Source organism: Grammomys surdaster, unplaced genomic scaffold (genome assembly GCF_004785775.1).
Source record: "Grammomys surdaster isolate TR1022 unplaced genomic scaffold, NIH_TR_1.0 146, whole genome shotgun sequence".
Taxonomy (NCBI): Eukaryota; Metazoa; Chordata; class Mammalia; order Rodentia; family Muridae; genus Grammomys; species Grammomys surdaster.
The window spans coordinates 3,540,314-3,559,422 of NW_021604604.1; the positions used below are offsets into that span (position 1 = coordinate 3,540,314).

At 42.8% G+C, this 19,109-nt stretch overlaps 1 pseudogene across 1 annotated transcript; it reads left to right on the forward strand.

Annotated features, from left to right (window-relative positions):
- Nucleotides 1-1,173: 1,173 nt before the first annotated feature.
- On the forward strand, nt 1,174-3,083 carry LOC114619050 (annotated as a pseudogene). The gene has a single exon (XR_003711055.1). The product of XR_003711055.1 is annotated as a eukaryotic peptide chain release factor subunit 1 pseudogene (transcript).
- Nucleotides 3,084-19,109: the final 16,026 nt, after the last annotated feature.

Below are 19,109 nucleotides of genomic sequence, written 5' to 3' on the forward strand. Positions count from 1 at the left end.
AGCTTATTCATCAATATATATGTTCTCTTATTTTTTCACAAGGGCACAAACGTTTTAAGCTACAATGTAAATGTTTGGGAAAAAAACATTAAAACTGTATAAATTGGTACTTCCGCCCTAGTTTAGACATATTAACCTCCAATCGACTCCCCCACCAGGCGAAGTTCTGTTCTTGGCTTGGTTTGGGTAGAGCAATAGTCAACAGTTTGCTTAGTGTCATTCTATTATGTGTTACTTTGTATGTGTGATATTGAGAATTAAACTCAGGTCCAGGATATGGAAGGCAAATGTTCCACCACCAAGCTACTGCCCTAACCCTTTTCAATTTTTATCTTGAGCCAGGATCTCACTAACTTACTGAGGTTGGCCTGAGTTCACTGTGTAGCCCAGCCTGCCCTGGAATCTGAGATCCTCCTGCCTCAGCGTCATGAGCGGCTATGACAGACCTGTGTCTCCATGACTCTCTTTCTATCTGATGTTGAAGACATTTTCCTCTTTCATCCCTGCAGACTATGGGATGCTTTTTCCTGTATTTACAACAACAATCCCTGGGCTTCTGGATTTTCTCCATGGGCTCTTTTCTGTCACAAAAGAAATTTGATTTCCCAGCCTCCTCAGCTCTCAGGTTTTGTTCATCTGTTTTGCCTCAGGAGGAGCCACATCCTCTCCTTGACTTCTTGCTGTTGTCCATGTGTTCTATGCATCCCCACCTGTGTCTCTGGATTGAGGACCCAGAGCTCTGTCCTCCCTGCTCATGGTTCTGCATCCGCCCAAGGCTGTTGTTCCTTCCTTCTTTCCCTACTTCTTCAGCTCTCCCACTCCTCCTGTCACTGTCCTCCCTGGGATTCCTGGTCATTTCCTTTCCTGTCACTCATCAGCCTCAGCATCTGGCCCCTGCCCAGCACTGCTGGCACCCCAGGACTTCCCTGCACACATGGCAACGCACATGGCAGTAGCTCAGGTTACTGAGGTTCTCACCCGCATTGCTCCTCCCACCTCCTCCAGCCAGGCATGTGAGCATGTGCACTGGGTCTGACTCTCACCTCCATCTCCACATTCAGAGGTACTGATGCTGACCATCCTCTCAGTCTGGTTCTTCCTCTTGCCTGCCTGACTCAGATCCTCCTGCCTGAGGTCATTCTTCAGACTATTAAAATATCAGGCCCGAGAGCCGCCGCCGCCGCGGAGCCGCCGCCGGGGAGGAGCAGCCGCTACCGCCCAGGACTGGGCCCTTAGGGAGGAGGAGGCGAGAAGATGGCGGACGACCCCAGTGCTGCCGATAGGAACGTGGAGATCTGGAAGATCAAGAAGCTCATCAAGAGCTTGGAGGCGGCCCGCGGCAATGGCACGAACATGATATCGCTGATCATTCCTCCCAAAGACCAGATTTCACGAGTGGCAAAAATGTTAGCAGATGAGTTTGGAACTGCAGCTAACATTAAGTCACGAGTGAACCGCCTTTCAGTCCTGGGAGCCATCACATCTGTACAACAGAGTCTCAAACTTTATAACAAAGTACCTCCAAATGGTCTGGTTGTTTACTGTGGAACAATTGTAACAGAAGAAGGAAAGGAAAAGAAAGTTAACATTGACTTTGAACCTTTCAAACCAATTAATACATCATTGTATTTGTGCGACAAGTTTCATACAGAGGCTCTTACAGCGTTACTTTCAGATGACAGCAAGTTTGGTTTTATTGTAATAGACGGCAGTGGTGCTCTTTTTGGCACGCTCCAAGGAAACACCAGAGAAGTCCTGCATAAGTTCACTGTGGATCTCCCAAAGAAACACGGCAGAGGAGGTCAATCAGCCTTGCGTTTTGCCCGTTTAAGAATGGAAAAGCGACATAACTATGTTCGGAAAGTAGCAGAGACTGCTGTGCAGCTGTTTATTTCTGGAGACAAAGTGAATGTGGCTGGTTTGGTTTTAGCTGGATCAGCTGACTTTAAAACTGAACTAAGTCAATCTGACATGTTTGACCAGAGGTTGCAATCTAAAGTTTTAAAATTAGTTGATATATCCTATGGTGGTGAAAATGGATTCAACCAAGCTATTGAATTATCTACTGAAGTTCTCTCCAACGTGAAGTTCATTCAAGAGAAGAAATTAATAGGGCGATACTTTGATGAGATTAGCCAGGACACAGGCAAGTACTGTTTTGGAGTTGAAGATACACTAAAGGCTTTGGAAATGGGAGCTGTAGAGATTCTAATAGTCTATGAAAATCTGGATATAATGAGATATATTCTTCATTGCCAAGGCACAGAAGAGGAGAAAATTCTCTACTTAACTCCAGAACAAGAGAAGGGTAAATCTCACTTCACAGACCAAGAGACTGGACAGGAACATGAACTGATAGAGAGCATGCCCCTCTTGGAATGGTTTGCTAACAACTATAAAAAATTTGGAGCTACACTAGAAATTGTCACAGATAAGTCACAAGAAGGATCACAGTTTGTGAAAGGATTTGGTGGAATTGGAAGTATCTTGCGGTACCGAGTAGATTTCCAGGGAATGGAATACCAAGGAGGAGATGATGAATTTTTTGACCTTGATGACTACTAGGTAGTCGACATGGGTCCGGCAAAACGTGCCTCACCCTCCAGCATTCAACCCAAGGAGCATACCCGTGGTGGAATCCAAACAGATCCCTGCCTTACAATTGGAACATTTCCAGAACTTAATCCGTGAGCATTGGATACTGAAAAGAAAAGCGAAACAAAACCAGACCCAACCCTACACTTTGGTTTGTCGTGGTGTCTGTCAGCGCAGCAGCCTACAACTAAGTCCCTAAATGCCACTTTGGACTAATTTAAAAAGAATCCCAGTTTTTACTTTTACTTGATGGTAAAATTGGTTGCTCTTGTATTTTATGAAAAAAAAATGATTTTTTTAACCTTCATACATAGAAGCAAAATACTTTAACTGCTGTAAACCTTCAAAAGTTAGTAGAAGTGAGATCATACTGGTTTGTTTCTTCCTTTGATCGGAGAATAACTAAATTGCTGCATTTCGCAGTGACCCATTTACATGGCATTCTCGGCTTAGACTGCACAAGAAGAAATATATGTGAACTATTGGAACTGTTAAACAAACAAAAAAAAAAAAATATCAGGCCCTCCGCCATACCTGATCCTTCCCCCATTTTCCCCTCCCCTCCCCTCTCACTGGTAATGTGGAAACTTAACAGTTGTGTTGGTGGTGCTTTGCTGGGGCAAACATGCAAAGAAATGTTTCTCTGAAGTGGACACAGGTAAAAGACTGAGGCAGACACATGAAGGAATGTTTCACTGAAGGAGACACAGGAGAGAGGATGTTCTGCTAAAGCAAGCATGTAAAAGGACACGTGATGAAGGATTCTTTGCCAGCAATGTGCATGTATTTGTCCATCTTACATTGCATAGTTGAGCTGCATTGGTTGGAACTCTGTGAACTCTGGCTGATACGATGCAGTTGCTGAGGCAAGACACGTGCCGAGGCAAGGCACATGAAGGACACGTGATGTTTGCAGGGTTTAAATAGGACTCAATGGACAGTGACGGAGGCTGAGCTTGGCTTGCTGGTACAGCTAGCTGTGCAATGCTTGAGGGTCTCAGGTCTTCACTGATCTTCTCTTCCCTGAGAGAGGCACAGCCAAGAACTTCTCCTGGCGTCCCTCCTGGTCCCTCCTGCTGACTCAAGCCGAGGCTGAGGCCTGGCTGTCTCTGCTAGGTAGCGTCACTGCTGTTGCTAACCCAACTCTACTGAACTGAATATCCATGAAGTGTTTGTGAGTGGATTGAGCTGCCGCTGTTAACCTGTGAACTGAACTTCTGATTTGCAGACAACACAGACAAGAGTTGCTCCAAAAAATTCTTCTAAACAGGTCCACCTCTCCCATATTCTTTCTTTTCCACTATCTCTGATGGGTGGTGGGCAACAAAGGAGGTCAAAATGTTTAAGAACCATCATTAAAAATAGGATTTGAAAAAATTAAAGTTACACACCTGGGTCCCTCCCTCCCTCTGCCTCCTGTGATTATTTTGTTTCCCCTTCTAAGTGGGATTGAAGCATCTTTACTTGGATTTTTCTTCTTGTTAAACTTCTTGTGGTCTGTGGGTTGTATCATAGGTACTTTTGGCTAATATGTCTGGCCTCAGTAGAAGAGGATGCATCTACTCCTGTCGAGACTTGATGTCCCAGGGAAGGGGGTTATGAGGGCTGGGGGAACACCCTCTCAGAGGCGAAGGAGAGGGGGGATGAGGTGAAGAACTCTGGGAGGGAGAGCAGGAGAGGGGGCAACATTTGGGATGCAAATAAATAAAATAATTAATTAAAATTTTAAAAAATTAATAAATTGAATGAGTAAATAAAAAATAAAAATAGTCATATGATCTCTTAGGGTCTGCAAGGAATCTGTCCCATGGGTGGACCCCAAATTCTGACACTATTACTATGTTGTGCTTGCAGACAGAAACCTAGCACGGCTGTCCTCTGAGAGATTCTACCAGCAGCTGACTGAGACAGATGCAGATACTCACAGTCAAGCGTCGAACTGAGGTTGAGGAACCCTATGGAAGAGTTAGGGGAGGATTAAAGGTCCCGAAGGGGATGGCAACCCCATAGGGAGACCAACAGTGTCAACTAACCTGGATCCCTGGGAGGTCCCAGAGACTGAGACACCAACCGAAAAGCATAGAGAGATGGGTCTGAGGACCCAGGCACATATGTAACAGAGGACTGCCTTGTCTGGCCTCAGTGGGGAAGGGGGGAAAGAACTCTATGAGAGGGAACCTGGAGGGAAGCAACATTTGGGGTGTAAATAAATAAAATAATTAATAGAAAAAAAGCAGGCCCATCAGTCCATCCTTAAGATCATGGTGTGTTGCCATTGTCTTAATTCCTCTTTCCCTGTCTCCCAGCAGAGCTCAGAGCTCAGCAGCATTACGTATAGACCCTTGATAACACTTAAGGTTCCTTTTCCCTTCATGTTTTGTTGTTGTTATTGTTGTTGTTGTTGTTGTTTCTCTTTTCTGGAAAAAATCTCACCCATGATGGAGTCAACTGTATGCATCCCAACTGTCTCTAGTCCCCAAAGAAAGACACGCAACAGTGCAGACTGGTTTCACCAGGGGACCATAAATCATATATATGTCATACAAAATATACGTTCATATCACATATCAACCAATGGAAGGGTTCTCTTAGCTCATGGGATTATATATGGTCTGTGATATGCCTGCTATCATACAAACCTTAAGTGTCCCCTGAAAGTGTGCATGATGAAACCCTGGCCTCCTGAAAGGCTCTGCTAGGAAGTGGCAGTGGAGGGGAGGCTCCAAGACACGGGATATATGGAAGGACTTTCTGTGCGTAGAGCTGTGCTCCTGATGGGCATTGGGTAGCTGTAGCCACTTCCAGTTTTCTCTCTCCCTAGCCGGGAACCAAATGGTCTTGCTTGCCACGCTCTCCTGCCTCAACAGGAGAGTGAGTGGTGCAGGCTCACCACTGAGCCTGGCGTCAGTGGGTTATGGACTAGATAAAACCTACACAATTGAGTAAGCTACCCTTTCCCTCTTTGTCTGTTGGTCCGCTCAGATGTTCGTTATAGTAACATACAGTGATTTACACAGCGATGAAACTGCCTTGGGGTAGGTCCTCAGATGCATCCCCATCATTGAGAGATGTGAGGCCACATCATTCATGTAGCAATTTTGTTTCTGCATTCTCTAACACTACATCTTATTCCACCGCTGTGCAATTGGAAATTAAAGGGATATTTGGGTTTTCGGTTTGGTTTCAGTTGCAGTTTGATTTCTCTTGGTTTTTTTGTCCATTCTTGTTGATTTGCATTTAAAAGTCTTTCTCTCTAATTTCCAGACTTTGATGCAAAGGCCACTGGTGGTTGGAGCTCGGCCAGGTCAGTGTCACACCATCACAGTGGCTGCATTGTCTAGGGCAGCTCTTGTTGATGTCAGAGCCCTGCAGTCCCCTGTCCCAGCTTGGGTACAGAGTGTCCCTGTTGCTGTTTGTCTGAGCCATTGTTTCTTTGATTCTAAATTTGGCTTTATGGTCTAAGTTCTATCCCAGTTTAAGCTCACACCTGTCCAAACTGGCTAAGAAGGTTTGTCACCACTGTGCAAGCTGACTGACCTATGCCTCGTCCCCTGCACAGGGGGCCACACCCTTCCAGTTCTGTGCTCCAAGACAGAAAGAGATGCTCTTTGGGGCTACTCTGATGCATACCCAAGCAAGCTTGCAGGCTAGCTTGGCCTTACTCTCCTTTCTCATATTGTGCCCACACTAACTTCCTTCTCTTCCTCCTCATAGCCCCAGCCTCCCTGAACTCTAATTCTGGAGCAGCAGTGTCGGTGGCAGCAGCAGCTCCCTTCCAGTGGTTTCTGTGGGGATCCCCCCTGAGGTCTCTTTCTCTGCAAAGTCATCCTAGAATCTGCCACATCCTCTTCCCTCTCTGGCTCCACCAGTTCCCACCCACCACCTAACACACCATCTTTGCCCTCCACTTCCCCATCTTGGGAAATCTTTACTCTGAAATTCTTAGCCTGACTTTCAGACCACATGCACCTGATCCCTAACAGAGAATGGGTCCTCTGGTGAGCTTTCAATTTGAGGGTGGTGATGAAATGTACCCCGGCTACCATTGTGTTCTTGTTCTCATTGTGGCCGTCCATCAGTGATTTACAGGAGGTTGTCAACACTTTATCGTGAAGTAGACTTTGTAGTAGATGGTTTTGTCCAAGTGTGGCTGATGTAAAGTCTCTGAGCACATTCCATCTGGGCCAGGCTAAGATATGAAATTACACAAATTTACATTGTAAGGGACATTTTTGTACTTATAGTGGATTTGTTAGAACACAACCTCACTGTCAAGTTCAGGCTATCTGTAATCAACACCCACTTTCAGAGTTAACCATTCACTACTGCTTTTGTTGAACATCAAGGTGGATCAAGCAGAATGGGTTGCTGATTTCATAGGAAGTTAGCAGGAAATTGCTTCTGAGGCAGAATCCTGCAGTGGGTTCAAGTCCTACCACCCCCTATCATTTTGATTGTAGTACCAGGCCCACGGATGCTTTCACTGCCAAGGGAAGGCTGCCATCACCATCCTCCTGTGTGATGACATCTGTCAGAAGTGGTAAATGACATTCCTGTCACACCAGCAGCACAGCCAGGATATTAGTATGTGTGACACATTCCTCAGTGTATTGCTTTTCTGAGATTTAGAAATATAGAGGCAAAATCTTATGACTTTGGAGAAAAAAAAATCTTCATAGATTTCCACAAGGAAATCATCACCTGAAAATCTAATAGAAATGTTCAGGTACTAATATACAAGTCCATTTGGTATTTAATGTTGTTTTATGAATGTACCCTTAAAGTCAGACTCTATAATTAAATAAATGAGTGCAATATAAGTACTAATTATGCAATGCCTATTTGCTTTACCAAAGAAATATGATCCCCAGAAGCCTTTGGTTTTGTATTTAATTTAATTACTGAGCTTAATGCTTGTCCTCTAGTTTGCTCATCTTGTACTTTTGCTAAAGGAAGGTGGCTAGCTTGTCAGAAGGAATTACTCATAAATTGGCTAATTAATTGCTTCAATCCTTATATGATGAGATTCACATGGAAATAGAGAAGGGCATTCTAAGGACAGACCAGAAAAAAATCCTCCTGTGAAGATCTTGCTCATACAAGGATTCTTCATGTACAAGGGTAAGACTAAGGAAAGAAAGAGTTTACAGAGATATGTCAACTGCTTCTGTCTAATAAGAGAGCAAACATTATACAACAAAAACAATTTCAATCTTCATAGGCTAGGATTCAGAAAAGCCCTGGTGCTAACCTAACCTGACATTTTGCTGAATATTGAAGGCCATCACTGTACTGCCATCATAAATCCTAGACCTCAAGGCCACGCCACTGTTTCTAAAGCTCACAAATGATGTCACAGTATTTCATAATACAGATTTACAATGTGTTCATTCAAGTTCTCTGCAATTCACTGTCAAGAAGCTAAAACACTCACCTGTTAGTAATTATATATATATATGTATATGTATATATACACACATACATGTATAATCTGTGTAAATATATGTATATACATATATATATATATATATATATATATATATATATATATATATATTCAGTGTAATAATAAACTTGTCCCCATTAACTGATGAATAGGTAAAAAAAATGTCTCACGAATACTATGGAACACTACTCAGCCAATAAAGTGAAGTCTTGTCATTTGCTAGAGTAGAACTGAAGGCAATTATGTTAAGTGAAATAACCCAGACAGAAAGACAGGTGCTGCATGATCTCACTCATGTGAGGAATATAAAAACCTTGATCTCAAATGGATTAACTATAAAACAGTGGTTACCCGAGGCTGGGGAGTATAGGAGGGAAGGGGAAACCTTAGTTACTTTTCCTCTTGCTGTGGCAAATATCCTGAAAAAAGCAACTTAATGGAGGACAAGCTTATGTCGGCTCATAGTGTAAAGATACAGTCCACCATGGTGGAGAAGGTTAACGTCCCACCTTGAAGCAGCTGGTCACATCTACCAGGAAGCAGAGGGTGGTGAACTCTTGTGCTCAGTTTGCTTTCTCCTGTTTATGCAGTCCAGGACCTCAGCCCAGGAAATATTGTCACCTATTTTCAGGCTGGGTCTTCTGACCTCAATTAACCTAATGAAGATAATCAATATCTCTTGTCTGGACTCTTGTCTTCCAGGTAATTCCAGGCCCTATCTGGTGGACAGTCAACACTAATCAGTACAGGGGGATGGGATGAGATTGATCGGTGGGTACTCAGTTACAGCTAGATAAGAGTAAGGCATTCTGGGATGCTTCTAAGGATAACAGTGCCTCCCCCATAGTCTCTGAAGCTGGTAGAGGTGACACTGGGTTCCTATGCTTTTCTGCTTCTCCTTTATAGACCAAAGGCACTGTTGCCTGCTCTAGGTTTTTGTTTTATCTGGTTGAAGAAGAACATTTTGTAGTCTTTTAATTTTTGCATGCATGTGTGTCTGCATACGTGTGTGTGTGTGTGTGTGTGTGTGTGTGTGTGTGTGTGTGTTGTGAACATCTGCCATGGGATTCATGTGAAAGTCTATATAGAGTTGATTCTCTCTCCCACTTATATGAGGGTTCTGGGGATTGAAATCAGGTTGCCAGGTTTGCCTGGGGAGGGCCTCTACCCACCATGCCACCTTACCAGTCCTTGCTCTACCCACCAATGCCATTTCACCAGTCCCTGCTCTAGCTCTGAATTCAGCATCCTCACAACACCAAGTCACCTTGAAGACCAAAGGGAGGAAGGGTCAAAACACGACTCCCCTTGATGAGACTGTGAGCTTTGTAGTATGAGTGTGGACTTGGGCAGCTGGTTTTGGGCTTACGCAGCACAACCAGTGTGACTCCTGCTGGCTGCAGGGGCTCCGTTTGCTTATTCGCTACCACAGAGAAGCAGAGGAAACACACACTTAGTCATTGGGCATCTAAGAACAATTAACTCCGATGTAACATCAATAGACATTGGAACCGTTCCAAAATGCAGTGCTAGTGAACAAAGTCATTCTTAATGACAAGATAGACAACTCGGAGACACGATGCAATGCTGTTCACGATGCTGGTCTAAAATGCTAACTTAGGCTAGAGCTGGTGGACATACACCTATAGTCCCAATTTAGGAGGGAAAGGAGGAGAATTGGGAGTTCAAAGTCAACTTCAGCACCAGGTTTGATCCTCAACACTGAGAAAAATAAGCTAAGTTGAGCAAAACAAATGAAGGACAAGATATCCTGGTGGTTCTAGCTATAGTCAGGTGTGAGTGAAAACAGTCTTTGTGAACACGGTTTTCACTCTTGAATCTGCTAGAGCCTGCTCAGGGCTCCTGGCTGGGTCTCTCCCTGGGAACTTCGTGTGTATGTGTGTGTGTGTGTGTGTGTGTGTGTGTGTGTGTGTGTGTGTGTAAATCTCCATTGTTCAAAGAGAGTCTCCAGTGGGTCAAAAACCCAAATTAAATTTTGTGCTATTTTTTTTCAGTTTTATTTATTTCATAGATGTCAGCCGAGGTCATCTTGACCTTTTAAAATGAAAATAAATCGGCTCCAGCCCTGGGCAATCTATCCTTGGGGAAGCGTGGTGCCTTCTCGGGTGTTTCTCAGGCACTCGAGTCATGCTGTCACCTCCCCTCATGTCTGGACACTTGATCTCCCTCTTACTGGTCACCCTTCCTCTCCTCTCTGATTTGCCTCTGACTCAAATCCTTAATCTGGATTCCCCCAGAAGCCTCTCACACAGACAAGGGTGTGCAGGGTAGTGTACTAGGCTGAGTGGGGAAGTTATCTTTAGTCACAGCAACACAAAAACAAAATTTGATTTGCTATTTATTTTCTTAAATGTCTTTGGCCACTAAAAACAGCTCATCAAGGTCATTTCCTTACAGTCAGTTTCCTCTCCAAACAGTTCTCCGAGAGCAGCTAATGAATATTTTCATCTTATTTTTTTGTCTTTATTTTTGAAACAGTCTGATGTTTACCAGACTGGCCAGGAATTCTCTATGTTGCTAGAATGACCTTAAACTTCTCATTCTCCTGCCTCCACCTCCCCAAATTGTTAACTAACTTTTAGGGAATGAGGTTAATGATGCAGTGATTTTACTTTTTATGCTTTCTGAATATGTGTGTGTGTGTGTGTGTGTGTGTGTGTGTGTGTGTTGTACTTGTGTGTGCAGATGTGTGGGTGCACTTACACAGGGTATGCATATATGGAAGCCAGAGGTCATTGTCTGGTATCTTCCTCTATCACTCTCCACCATTTTTATTTCAAGGCAGGGTCTCTCACTAATCTAGAGCTCACAATTCCAGCTACCCTGGGCTAGTCAGTGAGCCCCTGGGGTCTGCCTGTCCCTACCCCGCACTTCCCACACTGGAGTCACAGGTGCGCACTGCTCTGCCTTGCTTTTTACATGGCTCCTAGGGACCCGAACCCAACCTCTCACACTTGTGCAGCAAGCAATGTGCTCACAGAGCTAATTCTTCATCTCTCTTTCCCAAAATTTTAAATTTTAAAGGAGAATACATACTGCTGTCAATACCAAGCAGGACAATGAGCAAAGCTAGTGTGAACTTTCACTGGGCACTGACTAACAAGGCTAGGAATATCAGAGAGGTAACTCAGCTGGCAAAGTTCCCACTGCTCAAGCATGAGAACATGGATCTCCAATGCCCACTGGAAAGCTGTTGGCACAACTCTGTAACTCCAGGGCCAGTGAGGAGGGTCTAGGAAGTCAAATAAAAGAGGCTTCCTGGGTTCATGCAGCCAACCTGCCTGAGTCAGTGAGCACCAGGTCCAGAGAGAAACCATGCCTCGGAAAAACAATGACAGTAATGATAAGATGATAGAGGGTGATTGAGAAAGACACACACACACACAGGCATTTGCACATATGTGCATGAACACCCACATGGTCTCACATACACACATACACATCTGTACTATGTGTGTAGACACCCACAAGGTCACACACACATACACACACACATACACATCTGTACTATGTGTATAGACACCCACAAGGTCATGCACACATACACACACACAAACATCTGCACATATATATGTGCATGAACACCCACATGGTTACACACACACGTGCACACACACACACACGAGAAAGGAACAACTAGTTATTTGGGAAAAAGGAAAAAGCAATTATTTATTTTATTCTATCTTAAAGTCTGTTAATTTTTTTTATCAGAATGAGAGAGCAAGGCCTTCTGAAAAGGATGGAATCGTTTGGTGCTATTTTATTGAGTAATTATTGAGATACATTCACTTCACAAGAAACTAATAAAATGCAATTTATAGAGTTAACATTTTGAAATTCACAAATGGCAGAATTCTATATTAATATAGTCTGTAATATAATATAATAAGTGCAATATTATGTTAAATTGAAAGTACTTCTTTTATTACACACTCAGTTGCCTAATTTATTTTTTATACACTATCAAATTTGATATAATAAGACCAATATGTTCTTTCTGGTTTTGCCATACTGGGGCTGGAAGCCAGGGCTTTGCCTGCACTAACTAGATGGATGCTGTGCCACTAAGCCACATCCTCAGCCTAACGTGTTCCCTTCAAACTAAGAGTCCTGGATGCTGCATTTCTAAGACAATGTGATAAACTAGAGAATAGCCATACCAACAGGGCTGCAGTGGTTTCCTCTATGAAAGGGCCATAGTATAGGCTAACACAATAGTTACTAGCCTAAGTCCAAGAAGGCACAGCATCCTCCCACACATCAACACCCATCTGTGAGGATACATTCACGATGACATCACCACATGAGTGTGTGCAGAAATGAATGACCCGCTGTCCCAGGGCCAGGAAGGGCACTGGTCAGCTCCAGTAATGATCCAATTCAGTTGTCTGTGATTAATAAACCAGTGCTGGCTAAGAAACATGATAGCAACAGTTCAAATAGCTCTTACAGAGACATCTTGTCAGGTATGAGATGGGAGGAAGGGAAAGGGGAAGCACCACTTTTAGCATTCGGCTTTGGATTCTCCTTGCATCCACTAATCAAAGGACTTCAGGAAGAAAATGGAAGAACAGGCGTTGGGCACTCAGTGCCTCCCAAGCCATCACTCTTTGTCAAAGTAGAACCTGATTGTGTGAAGCTGAAGGGGAGGTATCTAAGTGAGATCCAAGGCAGAACCACCAAAGAGCTTGTTAGCATGCAGATCACAGGCTTTCTGCACCTAGCAATTCCAGTCGAGGAGATTCAGCACTGAGCCAGGGAACCTACACACTCCACAGCACCTCTCACCCCAGGGGATCCCCATGTACCTGAAAGTTAAGGCCCACTGGGCTGAAGAGTAGAATAGCTCTAATACACAGGCTACAGTTTTGAAGATGAAAGCCCGGTCCCCATAGTCCAATGGGTTGGTATTTTAGAATGTATGTCTACAGAAATGTAGACAAGTGTGCTACAGTCCAGTGGCATGTGGCAGCCTGGCTCACCCCACGTTTGCCACATACCTCAGGGTAGTATGTTCCTTTGTGCTTGATTTAATTTCGTGCTGGTCTGTTCATCACAGCTCTAAGAGCACAAAATCCAGGGCTAACATTGCCAGCAAGAGGCCACAGCCAATGATCTGGAGACAAAACTGGAAATGATTAAGAACCATGAAAGTGGGAAATTAGTGATGGCCATTGCTCACAGGGGAGGTGTGGACCATCTCACCACAGCTGCCCCTTAGAAGGACTCTGACATCTGTACAATGAAGCCACCTAATGACATTGTTCTCAGAATGTACTCATCCTTAAACAACTATTAGATTTTAATTGTTTTTGGTTTTTTGTTTGTTTGTTTGTTTGTTTGTTTTTGGTTTTTCGAGACAGGGTTTCTTTGTGTAGTCCTGGCTGTCCTGGAACCCAGAAATCCGCTTGCCTCTGCCTCCCAAGTGCCGGGATTAAAGGTGTGCACCACCACTGCCCAGCAATTTTAATTTTTAAGCAGAAATCTATTTCACTAACCTCTTAAACAAAACCACAAACTTATTCTTCATTGTCCTTATAACCATATTTGACACTATTAAATTCTAGGTGCAGTTCGGCTCTTTAATGATCCCACAAAGGGTCTGTGCTTCTCCATGCTCACTGACATCAGCTATATCCCAGGCACTGTAGAGATGTATCCCAGGCACTGTAGAGATGTTACGTGGAACAGTATAGAAGTGGCTGTCCTCAGCAGAAAGCCATCACCACTATGTCCTTGCCAGACCCAGTGATTGTTCAGTTGCATGCTTTCTCTAGAAGATCATGGCAGAGCCTAAAAGTTACAGGTGCCACCAACTCATTTGATATGGGTCTGTCCAAACTGTGGTCCACGGGATACATGCACTCCAAGGTAGTTATGCATGCAGCCTAACACAACATCATAAACTTAATTAAAATATTGGGGGGGGGGATTGTAACTTCATTATGTGGCTCTTGAGTGTGACCTTTGTAGTTGACATGGTGTGTCAAAAAGTTAGACACATCTGACAACGCCTAGGCATCTCAGCACTTAATTCCCTAATGTATTTCAGGCAGTTTATTTTATACTGCTTTTTATATCTTAAAAAGCTTGGCTAATACCTAAAGAATGCACATACTTACAAGAATCAAAGTATAGGTACATACTGTATAGTGTTGAGAGTGAGAGAAATGAGATCCCAAACATCTCTTCCTTGTTCATAGTACAAACATTCACAATCCATCATTTTAGCTTAAAAAAAAAAACACACCGGATATTACTGTCATCTAGTCACTCAACCTCACAACAGAACAGCAGACCTTCCTTCACCTATCCAACTACAACTTAGCAGCTTCAATCAGCTTCTCTCCACCCCTCCCTCTACTCTCCCAGCCTCTGGTGACCACCGTTCTACTCTCAGGTACTGTGAACTCCCTGTTTTAGGCTTCACATAGGATGGAGCGCCTTTGGAGCTTGTCTTTCTCTACCTAGCTCATTTTAGTTACCATAACGTCCTCTGTTCCCATTCACAGACTAAATGACAGGACTTCCGTCTTCCACGGTTGAGTGATATCCTATAGTGGATATGTACCAGTTTCTATTTCATGTATCCATCAGTGGCCTAGTTTACTTTCTATTGTTATGATAAAGACCATGACCAAAAGCCATTTTGGGAGGAAAGAGTTTATTTGGTTTACACATGCCAATCACAGTCTATTATTGAGGTAAGCCAGGGCAGAAACAAGGATTGCATTAAATCAATGTTATATATCTTAATTGAAATCATATTGACTTAAATCCTGTGGGTTCACAAACTTGGATTTGCTGGCTTTTATTCAATCAGTAAGACTCACTCTTGTATAATTTTTTGTTTTGTTTTGTTCTAGTACAGTTTTTTTTAACTTTTTAAAATTTTTATTAATCATTACATTCATTTACATCTCAAATGATATCCCAGTTATCCCCTCCACCAAGCCCCCATTCCATGATATCCCACTTCCCAGCTATCCCTCTACCACCTCACATCCCACATCTGCCCTCCCCCCTACCTTTTGCCTGTATAAGAGTGCTCCCTCACCCACCCACACTCTCTTGCCCCACCGCTCCAGCATCCCCCAACTCTGGGGCATCCAACCTCCCCAGAACCGAGGGCCTCCACTCCTGTTGCTGTCGGGCAAGGCCATTCTTTGCTACATATGTATGTGGAGTCATGGATCCCTCCAGGTACACTCCTTGGTTGGTGGTCTAGTCTTTGGGAGAACTGAGTGGTCAGACCAGCCTATGTTGTTCTTCCAATAGGGTTGCAATCCCCCTCTGCTCCTCCAGTCCTTCTGCCAGCTCTCCCACCAGGTTCTCTGCATTCAGTCTGATGGTTTTTGAATGAAGAGGTACATGCTTCAGAAAATTCAAAAAATAGTTGTAATCACTATCTCTCCAGCCTTCTCTAGTATAGTTTTTATAAGAAGGGAAAAGTTGGCTGAACCAACAAAATTTATTACACATGTAAAGTTATGTAAGATACCTGGAGAGGTTTATATACCACAAAAATAACAAAATATCAGCAAAAAAAAGTATTTCACAGCAAGAAAAGAAAAGCTGGGACCACTCAGGCACTGATAAAAGGTCAGTGTTTAGAAATATCCATGTGCTCATTTATACTGTTTGGAAATTTTATTTGAGCCCTTCTTCTGGGAGCAATGACAAAAACAAACAAACAAACAAAAAACCCTAGGGGAAAAATATCCCTAGGAGACATCAATGCCCTCTTAAGTAATATGCACTGATAGATAGTCAGCACTAAGCAAATAGTAACTGTGGAAGAGACACAGGAGTAGTCACCAAGTATCTGTTTATTTGATAATGCCTGACTCCTGCATAAGAGGCCAACAGGATTGTATTCTCTGAGGTCAGTAAGAGATTTACAGTACCCAAGTGAGGGATACAGCAGATACACACACATACTCATAGATAGATAGATAGATAGATAGATAGATAGATAGATAGATAGATAGATAGACAGATAGATAGATATGCCCTACAGTGGGTGATTCCGCATCTGCTTCCATTTGTATTCATTATTTTTCTCCTCCCTGTGACCCAATCACTGACAAGAAGCAACTTAAGGGAGGGAGTGTTTATCTTGGCTTAAAGGACATAAAGGGATAACAGAAGAATACAGTCCACCACAGGAGGGAAGACCTGGCGGTCAGCATAAAGCAGCTGATCGTGCTGCATCTGCTGTCAGGAAACAAAGAGAGGACCAAGGAGAGGGGCAGACTATAAAAATCTCAAGGACTGCCCCTTAGTAGAAAACTTCATCCACTCAGGTTCCACATCCTAAAATTTTACAACTTTCTAAAATAGTAACACAATTTAGGGAGCAAGTATTCAAAATAAGGGACATTCCCCTTTCAAACCACAACTGCAATCCACAACACCACATTCTCCCATGTCCACACTGTTAAAGAATTCTGTCATTATTTCAAACAGCAAGTTATAATTGTTGAAAGATTACCTATCTGTCTTGCTGAAACATAAGACTATGCCTCCCCCCTTACCTTTTGGATCACAACACTTACCAAATAGGTAGATGGTTATCTTTGTCAGGTGTTCAGTAAATGCTGGCTGCCTCGCATCTGAGAGATGCTGTGATCCAGAAATTCCCATGAAACCTTTGTGTCAGATGGAGTTTTCTGTGATGAAGAAAGATATCATTTTCTGCCAAAGTAATAGAACACTAAAAGCCTTTGGTCAAGGAGAAAGACAAGATTACACTCAGACACACTGTAGATTTCTACACACCGGCATTTTGTTTTCTTTATGGATTGTATGGTTAATAATCAGAACATCTTTTCAAAGCTACTAGAGAAGGAAGTGTCTATAACCTATGTGATGACTGTGCAGGAAAGGGCTGAATCCCCACCAGAAACACTGTATCTTCCTATCTTTTGTCCAGTAATTTACTGCTCTACAATCACCAAATAGTCTGATTTGGACTGATGCCTTATTCTAGTTAGACAAGAGGACATGTGATTACTTTTTTCTTTTAATCTCATGTCAAACGTATGGAACTGTTGTTTTTATCCTATTGTAAACTTAAGAAGTCACTGTAAATGTGTCTGCAGAGTTGCTCAATGTAAGCCTTTGATCCCGAGGAGAGAGTATAAGTCTAAGCGCATCCTCCTTCTCCCAGAACATGTACCATGGTATTGACAGTGGCTACAGCCTGTTTTATATCTATAGCTGATTATTCTAATCTCCTTCCTTCCACATCTGTGTCTTCTCTCTATTATTTAGCTAGAATTTTTATGACATGGCTTCCAGGTGCTCTTGTCCCTACCACATGGGAAGCTCATAAATTTTACAGAAAAGAAGCATCATGTTGTAATATATCCATCTGTGAACTATCAGAAACCAGAGAGTGAGTTATGTGTGGGTGGTTTTTGTTTTTTGGGGGGGGATTTTTTTGTTTTGTTGTGTGTGTGTGTGTGTGTGTGTGCGTGTGTGTGTGTCCTAACAGCCAGAGTGAATTCTAGAAAATTTCCTTTTAACTGTATGTGATTAATGGTGTATTCTTCTCAAAGTCTACAGGATTTTTATTTGATTCACCAGGACAATCAATACAAGACCCATCTTATCCTTTTGTCTTTTCCTATGATAAATTCCCCCATTAGGAGAAAAAAAATGTTGTGAAGGGTCTGTCTGTGCATCATCCAATCCAATATACCTTGAACCAGCCAGTTAAGGAAAATATAAGGAGAAAATTCAGTCATTTGGGGTACAGGCACTCATATTGATTCAGCCTCCATGACAAATACCTTATTCTTTCTCCTGACCTATTTTCTATCAATATAAATGGAGTGGTGTTTATATTTATGTGGCTATGTAAAAAATATAAAAAATATTATTAAAACACTACCAAATGTACTATTAAATAAATTTTGATTTTTCCTCTATTAAAAAATCAACAAAGCTTTTGCTTTTTTCATATAAAGCAGTAAAGCTATTAGAATATATTTATTCTGTTTTCAGGGTGTAATTTTTCCAAAGATAGCAACCATAAAAACAAGGGCCCTTTCAGCCTTGCCTATCAAACCCATCCCCACCCAAATGGCAGGGCCATTGGAAATCATCATTATGACTGTCTCTTCAGCAATCATACATAGTGATACTCTCAATTGCTCTACAGCGTCCACAGAACTCCTCCACTGTAGCAGCTGCGGGCAGAGCAGGAAGATGGACCAGTATAAACACACCCTTTATGGTTTCTCCTGGGGAAATACAAAAATAGATAGCACAAGCATGATGTGATGAATTATTGCAGGTTATTTTGAGCCTGCTAGAGATGTAGGTGGTACTCTCCAGAAAATTCAGATCAAATTCAATTGGTTCTTTTCTCTCAAGAGCCTGACATCTATGTTGCTGGAGCATGTGCTAATTCAGTCCACTGTAAACCACAAATTTGAGTTTATCTACCAAAATATGCTGGTGTGCCAAGATGCTTCAGTCTCAGAGGAAACCAAATGGCGTGTTCTCAAACCCTCTGCATCTTGAAAACAGTTCAAATGCTGCCTTGCTTCCCAGCCTTCTCTGTGTCTCTTACCCCCTCGTCCAGAGGATAGAATTCAGATTTGACCTTTTCTCCCTTTTCAGTTCTGCACTTGATTAAACCAATAGGGGAAAAAAGATGTCCTGGGTGAAGAAATAGCCTGGTCACACAGTGTTCCCTTCTCTGTGCAGTCATAGCCAAGGAGTCAATCAAATGAAGCTTCAGTTAGATGTCATCTCTCAAGTTGTCATCAAGCCACTAAGTTATTTACCCAGTCCTAAGTAAGACACCGATTTCTCTTCCCACCTCCAACAAATGAATAACAAGAAAAGTCATCCCAGGTGGACTTTGAGCCTTCTTCACTGTCAGGTTCTGCACTGTTGTTATGCCTGCTCTGCTCCTGTTAACCTAAAGAACATGGCTGGCACAGCTTGACAGCTGAGTCAGATTCAGACCATTATGTGGCAAGGCACACATGTGCTTGACTTCATTTTCTTTCTTTTATTTTACTAATTCTTT